Source organism: Trichoplusia ni, chromosome 10 (assembly GCF_003590095.1).
Source record: "Trichoplusia ni isolate ovarian cell line Hi5 chromosome 10, tn1, whole genome shotgun sequence".
NCBI lineage: Eukaryota > Metazoa > Arthropoda > Insecta > Lepidoptera > Noctuidae > Trichoplusia > Trichoplusia ni.
In genome coordinates this window covers 8,760,734-8,771,449 of record NC_039487.1, presented here as the reverse complement: position 1 = coordinate 8,771,449, position 10,716 = coordinate 8,760,734, and the positions used below count along the sequence as shown (strand labels likewise).

The following is a 10,716-nucleotide window of genomic DNA, read 5'->3' as shown; positions in this document are numbered from 1 at the left end:
CCGTATGACTTTAGCGAACATGTTGCTAATCGTGTTCTGTATGCGGCATCACGGACCTACAGCTTGCAGCCGTAAAATAACGCTTTGAGACGAATGAACGCATAATGATGCTGATTGTTCGTTTCCACTTCGTTAGAAGTTAAAGGTATTACTTTTTAGTAGATCGCTTCTTTGGTCTTGTTGCGAGTATGTTTGTCGAGTGTGCAATCCTAGGTGGTCTTTAAGTGGAAATATGATTGATTTTACATAAAAAATATAAACACATTGGTGTGTAAGATAGTTAGTCATCACAGTTTGAGTAATAAGCGACATTTTAGCTGTCTAACTTTTGTAGCTATTCCCGGAAAGGATTATGTGAGATGAATCTGTTGAGAATTCAGAATCACTCCCCTTGTCATTTGCATACGTTGAATTTTATTACACGGCCGTAAATAATCGTCATAATACCAGTGTTGCGAAAACTATGTTTTTGTAAACGCATCGGGTTCAATACCTGTATAGTTATAGGACGTGATTAACTATGAGTGAAATCGCTTACATTATCTCTTCATTGACCCAGTGTCAGGTAATACTAAGACCGCTTAGTGTGGAATTTTGCTGGCTGAAGATGTCAACATCGTAAATGAAGATACCTTCACTATCGTAATTATTTAAGAACTTCATAGGTGGTCAACACATCCACTACGTCCACCATGATTTTCATCGATGTTTATTTAAAATTATATTTGCTTCTGCCAGGACAAACGCGTTTAAAAACTACTTTCCCTTCTTTCTACCTTCTTATTTTTCCCCACGCACTCATCATTTATTTTGATTTGAAATTGAACCTGAACTATCAATGACAAATAACAGAGCAAATGGCAGACTAACACCAGACTACATTATACAATGAACTAAACCCATTAATAATGTTTACGGTTTCATTAAACATTGAAATTTCAGTCTGCAGAGCAATAACTCGGTAGACTCATTCCAGCTGACTACAACGTAGTAACTGACGTTGCAACAGACTTGATATGGGCAATAAAATCTGACAATACAATACGCAATGACAATTACATGTGGAATAACAGAACTGTGGCCGGCATTTGGGGGAATCGGTGAATTCTTGAAATGTCGGAGTGAATTTTATTCCAGATAGTAATGTTACAGTTTCGTAGGTTAATTTTAATTGGTAATTTTAATTATCTTAATGTTTTGAAATAAATTGACTGTAAGTAGAGAAAATTAAAGAAAAATATAGATCATGCGGAACCACATCATTCTATTCTGAAATACATATTTATTTGTATTAGTAATAGACCGACTCCGTTCAAATAGCCAACCACCTGAAAGTTGGCTGATTTAACAAAGTATAAGATTGAGCCTTGGGCAGAAATTCTCATATCTTCCTTATTTGGATATCATCCTACAACTTACACGACGTTTCACGAAATGTCGCGAACAGCATATGAGTTACGACGAGGAAGGGTGTCTCGGTGAGCAATTTGGGGTTCCGTCGGCAGCCAGTGTGCATGTGCAGTGTGTTTGCAGTTCGAACCCATGCCAAAATTGCCATCTTTCCGCTTGATAGTCGCGAGCTCACGAAATGAGGTGCCGACACCGCATTTGATCCGTAATCTCGGATTAGCACGGAGGTTTAAATGTTAATTTTAATATGAAGGGATTAAGTTTACGCGTTTTTGAATTACTTATTTTTAAATATTGGAGAGAGCATTTCGATGTTGGACGTGAGAAAAATTTCTTCTGAGTGTTGATGTCTTTTTCAATATCGATTTGATTTGTCCACTAGAAATCTGTTGTCAAATTGAATTTCATCTTCAAATAACTAAGAATAATAAAAATACCTAAGCTAAGAAGATGAAATTGATTATAAAAGAATAAATTTTAAAGAATACCTCCTAATGAAGAAATATTTCTACGAGCGTTCACGGGTTTGTATTCATAAACTCACTCGAAGTTTTAAAATGAGATGTCCAAAGTATAATTTCTGTATGGGCGATTTCTGTCAGCGTTGATGCTTTTGGAAGGGCCACATGCCTACGTGGAAGTAAAAGTCGAGGAACAAGGTTGTTAGCTCATCTTTTTAACTAAGCATTGTGTCACTGGCCACATTATAAAATAGTCTTCGACGTCGTAGACCACATAGGCTTGATGGAGCTCATTCTAAATGACTAACTCACATATGTCGATACAATTGCCACAGAAAAATAAACTTTAATTCCTACGACTAAAATACAGTTCAGCTTTAAGAATTTTTTAAGTGCCACATCAAAAACTGAGTTACTATGGCTTCCATCCAAATGTGATGCAATAACCTTTGATAGTACGAACTAGTAACATTTGCCACATTATTGTGACGGTCGATTTAATACAAACGGTATTATAAGGATGGGTAAATGTTTGTAGCATAGAAGTTTCCAATAAAATGGTATTGACGATAAAATGGAATGGATTCAAGAAGGTAATGCTAGTCCTGACTGTGGACTATTGGAGATAATATCTTACGAGACATAAAGTAATAATATTAGTATTTAACTTGAAATTCTTCTTATATTCAACAATGGATGAATTAATTGGATGAAAATGGTCTCGTATTTCATTTTTTCCTGATTGCTGCATCCCTAATCTCATACTTCTAACAGTTTTACGTCCACCTTTAAATTTTGTTTTTAGTTTGTACTGTTCATCATTCCATTCCACACCAGAATGGATTCAAGAAGTTAAGTTATGTTCTTCAATGTTAGCTGCAACTGTGGAGTACTGCAGGTAATATCTTATGTAGAAAAAAAATCCTACTTTAGTGAGTTACTCGATGACCTTCGAGGAGTTTACGGTATTAATCATACTGACGAACGATGCGTCTGTCCTTAAACTAAGAATAGCAGTATCCAGTATGTAGGTTCGGGGACCGTAAGTTACGGCGCCATCACTGCAGTCCCACGGTGGGTGTTTATGCTGAACGCTCTGTTTGTGATGTTCCGCCGTCCAATTCGCGCTGTGGATCGTAAAGCTGCGGTCGACTCAGGCGCATGGCACGTGTGAGGCCATTAGGTACGAGAGAGGTGTCTTAGAATTGCTCGGCACTTAGGTGTAGTTGGTCTGGTATAATTTTTAGTCTGGCTGGGTAAAAGAATAAGGTCTCTAAAGTGTTTTCATATTCTATGTTATCTTCAAAATCTTCTTCTTCTTTTTTATTAAAACAATCTTGATTTAGAATACATGTGACATCATCAAGTTGTGACAAACGTTTGTTGTTTTTTTTTAACGTACACAATGAGGATAGGATCGCATCAATGAATTTCACATTAGTTCATACCGTAAACGACCTAAATATCAGTGTAATATATTTCAGGAACTACATTAAAGTTCCTATTACTCCATACAATAAAAGCGAAATAGACAACAAATCCCGTTATTCGCCAATCTCGGGACCACCATCTGAAAGATCAACCGCTTTGATTTGAAAACACCGCAAGTTTAATACGGTGTAATCCAATACTGCAAATGTAAAAGTGAAAATTACACGAAAATAGACTTTAGCATGTCAGAAATAAAGTCTTACATGGAAACTGTCAATCATTCAGAAGGTGATTGGTGTCGTGGGATCCTTCAATAGACTTTACAAAAATTTCTCTTTAGCACGTGGTAATCGCTTCAAACACTTCCTTATATTGATACTTTAATTATATTCGTAGCCGAGAACCACAGTTAAGGGAAAAGCGTTAGACTTCCTTAATCTACGCGATGTCTTAGTCTCAAGTTGGAACTTCAGATTCAACTGTGAAAGTACTGAAATTTATGTAACTTGGTTGATTAACTTACTTGCTTACTTTACTAATTTAACTTGATTAGGAATTTGACATCAATTCTGAGCCCTACATAAAACAGCCATGATAAATAAAAATATCTGGGTATCTAGGATCTGCCTAATTTATCGTCGCATTTACAAAGCACATAATAAGGTATTGAATAATCTCATATACTCGTACAATCGCTATGTGGTTTGGGAAACTCAGTATTGCGAATTCAGATTGCGAATGTTCATTTCAGGCTGTATTTCAGCGGCTCGTTGGTCTAGAGGTATGATTCTCGCTTTGGGTGTGAGAGGTCCCGGGTTCAAATCCCGGACGAGCCCTATTTTGGCCTAGTAAGCTTTTCGTAACTTTTGAAATGTAATATGCATAGTATTTTATAATTCATGCAATAATTTAATAGCTGTACAGAGCTACGTAACATCCCTCTTTACTTGCCTCTAATACCCAAAAACAATTTGGGAATTTCTTTCTATCCTAATTTAAAATTTCCTTCATAATGATCACAGATGTCAGAAATTGCGACAACCTTATAAAGACATACAAAATAACTTTATTCATATATGCATTTTATTTAAATACCTAACAAACACATTTTCATATGCTAATATTAATACGTCAATAAATTTCAAAGCCCATAGCCGGTATTTGACACAATTTTGAGTTATACAAACGGCTAATGACCGTTCCTTTACGATTTAGCAACAAAATAAGAAATTAATTTAAATTTTACGTAAATGCGTGGTATCTTTATAACTTTTATAATAAATAGTATATAAATAATATTAAATCCGTTAAGAAAGAGTAATGTTTCCTTGATGATGGTAAGAAAACATCGATGCTCATCATATATTACAGCCTAATTACCAATACATTATGCTTATCGCTTGGTGCGCGACAAACGAATGAAAAATGTTTTATTTGACCTGTTGAAATGTATCCGGTATTTACATGTCTATTAATAAGATTAAAGGAGGATTTAGTTCCAGCTGTGTCAGAACTAGTTTGTGGGGATAATGGACGTTTCTTGTATTTAAGGAGGAGGATAGGGAATCTGTTCTTTATGACATTATATATTTGTATTTGGAATCGGTTGCTTTATGAGGTCGATATGTAATAGATTCGAATGTAAGTTTAAAATTATTTGGGAATAATACTGGCCAGTAGTGTTAATACGGGAACCGTGACTAACGTTAAGGTGATTTAATTTCGAGTTATTAAAATTAATTTGTTTACTGTAGTCGGAGTTTAAACCGCTTTTGGTAAATAAAGTGATTCTATTAGATATATATTGTTTCGCAACGCCACCTAGCCTCAAAATAGGCAAATCTCTTATAGTAGCTCACGAGGCCAAATGGGGATTTACTCGCGCGTCGTAGAGACCTATTGGGATGCAAAGCTTCGATGATAAGAAGAAAAAAAATATATATGATATATACCTTTACATCGGTGGGGGAAACGGCTATAGATTTTTAAATATGTAAAAATAACTGTTGCATGGTCATCCTCGAGCGCATCAGATATTAATAGCATCAATGCCCAACGTATTTTTAATAATGTACGTATGTTAATCTGATCGTTTGCATGATGCGGGTGGTTTTATTTAATTAATGAAAATGAAAAAAAATTCGAGCGCGTCAGATTTTCTAAGGATTTTCTCATTCACTAATCTGACGATTTTTACGGGACGCAAACTCGCGGCCATTTTCATAATGTGCAAAAAATATCGCCATTTTTAAATAGTCAAGCGGGTCAGATTAAGATATATATGCTTGGGATTGAACTGCTCGCTTATACAGCTATCATTATTTGTGTACATAATTATTGACATGTTTTGTGCTTTTGCATATAATCTTATACATATGTGACATTTTTTGTGCTTTTGCATGAATTTTTTTTTGTTAATATTAATTATTATTTGATTTAATAACATGCAACTCATTTGCGTTTTTATTTTTTAAATCTTTTTATAATTTTTTTTTTTTGTAAGTATAAACCTTATGCAGGTATATTATCAATTTATTGAAATACTCTGCATTAGTTTATACACTCGAATTTGAAAATTGTCTGGACTTTAAAAGAGACTGCGACCCCTGAGTTTGTTTCGACATTTCTTCTTAGGGTAGTCAGCTAGGAAATGTCGGCTCCATCGTTCTCAAAAAAGACATGTAAAAGTGATAAAAAATATCCTATTTGCAGAATAAATAATTTCATTTCATTTCATTTCATTTCATGATTCATCTTTATGCTCTAAACGTACTGTCTCATAACCTGACGATTATCTAGAGGGATGCGCTTAATGTGACAAAAAAAAATAGAAAACGGTTCACTTTAAAGGCCATCCCAGCAACTTCCCGCCAATTCCATTCCTGGGCGCTTAAAATTGTACTTATGACATTTTTGAGCTAATAATGCGACAATTTGATCTCAAAGAAATAATAAGTAATAAGTTGAGGTTTAGAACCACTTCCTAAATAGGTATGCAGTCTAATTTCATGTTTATTTGAATATTGATACGATCAGACGCAACCTCCAATACAGAAATAAATAAAGATAAAAAAAGGCTATCGTTTCCAATAGTTGATTTAAAATATATCAACCGAGTTAAAATCAAGACAACAAATGTCACCTGCCATAATATCAATGCACTCTCGATTTTATAAAATAAAAAGTTAAATCATAACAAGGGATCGGTAACAAAACTCATGTTAGTTTTTATATCGATATGTTATAATCGGATGGAATATAATAAATCGCTTCCTGCCTCACTATCGATATTACTTTCAATTTATCGGTAGATTCTGATAAGTTTACCCGAGTGCATAGAGGCTTTTTGGGAAGAAGAAGAATATGTTTAGATGCTTTCCGTAGGCACATAAAAATTTACTTATAATCGGAATTTTAGTAGCATCTGTACCTATTTGTTAAGTGTGGTGGTAGTTTGTATCGCGGTATCAAGGTTCTTGGTATAAAGGAGAACCGTTGACAAAGTTTAGAAGACTTGATTGAAGAGCCTTTCGGCAGTTTTAAAAAGCATGTCTTTCCGCCTTCTCGCCAAGTTACAATAATTAATTAATATTATAAATGCGAAAGTAACTCTGTCTGTCTGTTACGCTTTCACGTCTTAACCACTGAACAGATTTTAATGAAATTTGGTACAGAGATAGAGTTTTCCTTGAGAAAGAACATAGGATAGTTTTTATCCCAGACTTTTGAAGAGTTCTCTTGGAAACGCGATATAACCGACCTCGACCGGGCGAAAAGCTAGTATAATATATGTCGCGCGCAAAAAAGTAATGTTTTAGAGAATCTCACTAGATCAAGATAGGGACCGATTTCAATTGGTTTGTGGATCTACGTATTCAATCACATACATCTTTGACGCTGGAATTACACAATATAACTGATTCGAATTTGAACTGCATAAAGCCATCGTACAAATAACGTGAGTCAAACATACTTATGATTAGTCACCGGAAATGGATGTCAGTAGTAAGGATTCAACGCCTTAAACGGTAAAACCGAACCCTTATGACATCACCCCATATCTTGATGCACTTTTGACGGAAAATCAAATATTTAGGTTTGAAATTTCCAGTTACTCATATATGACCTCTATTAGTTAATGTTGGAGGAGTTCTTTAAGTTCTAACGAATCTTAGGTAAGTTAAATTTCACTACGTTGATTTACTGTAGGATGCTATAGCACCCTGCTATATAAATTGCGGAAAACAACTAGATAGTCGTTTTTTTTTAAAATGACATGACGGAAGATAATGTTTTGAAATTTCTAAATAACATACTGAGCTCCCTCTCTCTCTTCTTATTTTAATCGGTGATACTACCACCGCCTTTTCATACTCTAAATACCGTATAATGAAACCCATAGATACTGTTTTCTTTTGAAAAAGACGTTGTCCGCTCTGATGGACCTTTTCTCCTTATTTATCCTTGCGTCGCATGCACAAGACACCCAGACTCGTAACATGCTTTCGTCGATCACACAAATGATTGTCCTACGCTGAGATCGAATCTAATCGAACAGTGGGTTTAGCGTGGTGACCTATACCACTTGGCCATCCGCGCAGTCAATCTGTGTCAAACTGTCAAAGCAAATAGCGTCACAACAAAAAACACACACTTATAAAACACTCAATAATGATTTAGCTTTATGCTAATCCGCTAAAGGATCGATTTGAGGAAAATTTTAACGTTAACATACAAAACAAATGACGTCTGAGTTTCCAACATTTATTGCTTCTAAGAATGTTCTTAGCCCTTGAATGAAGTGAGGTCACACGCAATTAATAAATACTGTGCTTAAACAAACCATTAGGTATTAATTATAATTACTGGGTATATTTATTGTACATAGGCAGCGGTTTTATTGAGCTTCCAACTTTATTTTGTTATTTAATTGTATTGTAAACCGAGTCTTAAGTGCCATATCAATGTAGCAAGTAATTAATTGCGTAGAATTAATTGAAGATGTTAATATGTGACCATTAACATTTTCTTGTATTCTATATCGTGCTCTTTTATACCATTTAAATTTAAACTAATGTAGAAACATAAACTAGAAATTGCTGTGTCCAACAGGGTCCACAATTTTTCCATCTCACTCAACAATAGTTCTAAATCAGAATTACAAAAAATAAATATGAATCATGTTTTTAAATAGTTACTGTACCGCACTAATCAAACAACCGAACAAATTATGTTTGTTCATAATGTGCTTCTTATTCGATAACCGAATCGATATCCATCGATTGAAATCTACTCGACAATTAATTTTATACTCGAATACAACAGACCCTGTAATTTATGATAATATATCAATCTGTTCCTTATCTTTGAAGGTCGTAATTAAAAGATGACCTACTGTCACAAGTAAGGTATCGATATCCGAAGCCTTTAATTGATCAAATCGAAACCTAATGTTATTGTACATCGTTCATTTTATCCCTCGAGTTTATTAATCGCTTTATTTAGCATAGATTAAAACTTTATCAGAAAGTGAAGTCCTGGCTTGAGTTTTGATGTTTTAAAATCATAATCGTCATGTTCATTTTATTACGCAACGTAACTTGCAGTCAATGTATGTAGTATTTTATCTTAACTAACTTTAAGACTCAACTATACTAATTTGAATACCTTAAGAGTCTCTTGATATTGTATCTATAATGCCGCTTGCCGGCATAGGCTTGCTCAGATCGATCTGGTACTGTCCTCAAAAGGCCAGTCCAAAGAAATACTCTGCATTGGCTTACATACATACATACTAACATACACTTATACTCGCATTTTTAAATTGTGTGGACTTTAAAAGGGAATGCGACCGATGAGTTTGTTTCAACATTTCTTCTTAGGGTAGTCAGATAGAAAATGTCGACTCTAGCGTTCTCAAAAAAGACATGTAAAAGCGATGATAATTCCTACTTGCAGAATCAATGATCTCATTTCATAATCATATGTTCATTCCATAAAGTTACTAAAAAAAATTCATATTCCAAATTACTTCGCAAACACGTCCTCTCAGAGTCTTTCACCTCGTATCCATAAAACCAAACAATCCATTCTTTGAGATCTGTAGGACCACAGAAGCGACGTCGGCATCAACGGCCCGGAGGCACGCAGACAATATCGCCCTATATTGAATTATCGATCCGATAATACGATCGCAAGAGTAATGCTCGTATATATTGTTCGAGCTACTTTGATTACCGGCGCTTTGATCTAGCTTGTTTATTAAACTGTTCTTATAAGATAGATGTGTTGAATTGTTTATATATTTTTGGTGGAGTGGTATGGATACCTACGTTTATATTGAGGAGTAAGTGGTGGAAAGGGTTGCGACGTGTTGCTGCAGGCTGCTTTTCTTGAAAAGCTTCGTCCAGGAAATACTCTAATACGCATATATTTTTGTATTTCTAGAGTTAAATTTTTTCTCAGGCTAGTGGAATAGGACAAGCTTTTAGTAAGTAAAAAAAATATAAATATTTACATAATTTACGTGGCTTTTTTTGTGACGTTGTTCTCTGCAGTTATTTGGAGCAAAAGCGTGGCTTTATCGTCGCATTAATCCAGCGTGTAAATTAAACTAAAGTCTTAAGTCTTCACAGCTACTTACCTTTGTGTTGATAAAGAACAGTAATTAAAGTGACCAATTTTAAAGACTGCATTTTTAATTGAAAGAAAATGAATAAATACGTATCAATTAAACATAATCAACAAATCTAAACAATATAAGTGACTTATGACGGCGCGCGGCGTTAGAAAACGCTGGTAACCAGATAACAATCAATATGGCGCCCGGGGCGTCACCGACTGTCACCCAAATGAACGAGCACATTAAAATGAAACGCCCTCAGAGTAATACGGACATAAATTAAATAGTCGTCCACGTCACTCAACCCGCAGGACCTGAAGAAATACGCCCTGACGGAAGCCAGGTAGTTAAGATCCGAAACAAAAATATGCGATAACAACAGTTAAGATGTTACATTTTATTAGGAGCCAACAAAGCAACGCTAATTTACGTCCTTTTTGGGCCGTGAGATAAGGATAACAGTATTCACTTTAACGATTCCGATCTCCAAGGTGTCGTGAGAATTCTCGGTAACCACGCTGGTAACTCACGTTTTCCAAGACATTTCTAGTCATAAATAGAAGACAAAATTTCTTCACAGCAATCGCTCATCCTAAATTATTGCTGTAGGTCATACCACACGCGTATGTATCGCAATTCATTACGACACTAACGTTAGAAACCGATAGTTACAATACACAGTGGTTACAAGTAAATTACTCGGAGTACTCGTAATCTACGCCCAAGAGGCAAACAATAGAGCAATAAAAGCAAATGCACCCGACGTCGGGAAAGCAACAAACGTATCGACAA

General features: G+C 35.1%; 1 non-coding gene across 1 annotated transcript; it reads left to right on the top strand.

Moving 5' to 3' along the window:
• The first annotated feature begins 4,066 nt into the window (after positions 1-4,066).
• On the top strand, positions 4,067-4,138 carry Trnap-ugg. Its single transcript has one exon. It is a non-coding gene; the product is annotated as a tRNA-Pro (tRNA).
• Positions 4,139-10,716: the final 6,578 nt, after the last annotated feature.